Below are 1,994 nucleotides of genomic sequence, written 5' to 3' on the forward strand. Positions count from 1 at the left end.
AAAACGTAAAGTAGCAAAATGCTGCATGAAACTACATAAATATAGTTAGAAGCTCATTTTCACAGCCAATAAAACAAAATCTGTTTAAATTAAAAAAAAATAAAAAATCTATAAAAACACACCAAGAACAGATTTTTTTTTATTGTGTTTGGTAATTCTTGCTCAATTGGGCAAGAATAATAAATTAGAAATAAAGTTATAAAATAGGAAATTTTAAATAAAAACGGTCACAGTGTGCTCATTTTATGAAGTCATTAGTAAACATATAAAAAAGGGGKCATTCTTTCCACACTGGAAAAATAAAACTTCACCATGAAAGTGACCTCAACTATAAAACCAAAGAGCAGAAACAGGGAGGAAGATACCAAGAACATTAGGTAATGTAATTGTTGAGTCCATCACAGAGTTACTACCTCTGAAGCTGAGTGAAGTAASTTTATGGTTATTCTGTCGACTCTTATTATAGCAGCTACAGACAGAGCGAGGCACATTGTGTCTGCAGTGAACAGTCTGACTTTGTAGTTCATTTTGAAACAATTAAATTTGCTTCTTCTTGTCATGTTACTCACTTTAAACACACGATGGCTGTCTGGTGTCCTGTCTCTTGACACTTAGAGCATGTGTGGTGCTCTGAACCGCCCGCCAGCCTTCGACCCACAGTCTGTAAATGGTCATAGTGTGGGGTGTTAATAAAGTTTTATGAGCTTCTTTAATCTGACCGCYTGACCAACACAGAACAACCCTGCTGGGACTACACCCCTCCCAGAGCGCTTATTAAGGCATAATTAACTGCAAGAAAAGAAGTATACGAACACACAGAAAACACAGTGGAGTTCAGCAGGTGAATAGGAAATAAGTGGGTGTGTTTATGCCTGTCTGTTCTGTTGACTCACACTGATTGTGCTATTGCTCTACCAGATGGACAGTTGCACAATTTTAAGCCATTTGAYATAAAAAGTTTAGAAATTTGACCAATTTAAATTCTCTGTGTGCAACTGTTGYCAATAGCTACAGTGTTTATTTCTCATATAGGTTCACATTTATACGGTATGTTAATTAAACTATTCAGGGACCARTTAGTAACTATGTGTGATATCTCATTGTTTAGGCAGGAAGCATRAAAACATTGTTCATTCTTAAACAGAAATGGTCTGAAATCATGCCCGTAAAATTTTGTCATCTCTAATAAATTAGTATGTGTGTTATGATGAGGCTCAGATTAAAAGTAAAAAGCTTTTCATTAAGCTTGTGTATTTGTTTTTTTGTAAAAACTTAAAATAAATGCATCTCTATTGCTGTAGCAATATCTCACAAACACCATMAGAAATATTATCTGTGTTGAATTAATTTCATTTGAATTATTTCTGACACTTTTCATAATAATTGTCTTGTGTTTTGTATTTGCTGTTTGTACTGACTGTATTTATTGATAAAATTTAGGTAGTTAAGTAATTCTGACCAAGTTTGTATAACCTTTGTTTGTTTTTAGCAAGACAAATTACTCATTGTCCAGGGAAGGCAGGAAAATTAGCCTGTAGGCACATTTACAAGAAATGTTAATTATTCTTTCTTTTCTCATCCTAATAAATTAAATGYAAATAAATTCAAGTGTGTACTTATTTATTTTATTTCGAACAGACAGAAAAGAYAGTCAAGAAAGAAAAAAATTAATATAGAAGAATGAAACAAACTTAAGAAATAAAAGGTAAAACAAATTATTTTGCCCAAGTGACATACAAATTTGATATTTTCTGTTCAAAAAGGAGCAGGTAGAAGATACAATATCTTATAATGTCCTGCCCCTTTCCTACTTATCAATTMATAATCAATTAACTGTCAGAACATCAAAAAGAGGCAATTTTACATGATATTTAAATATGTACAATTCTTTAAAGATATTTATATCATCAATAGCATTTATAGACTATAAAACAGTCATCTTATATAACATATTTTGAAATAAGATCCTTTTAATCAGTTTTTTAAGCTGGTTT

This window comes from Poecilia reticulata, linkage group LG17 (genome assembly GCF_000633615.1).
Source record: "Poecilia reticulata strain Guanapo linkage group LG17, Guppy_female_1.0+MT, whole genome shotgun sequence".
In the NCBI taxonomy this organism is placed as follows: domain Eukaryota; kingdom Metazoa; phylum Chordata; class Actinopteri; order Cyprinodontiformes; family Poeciliidae; genus Poecilia; species Poecilia reticulata.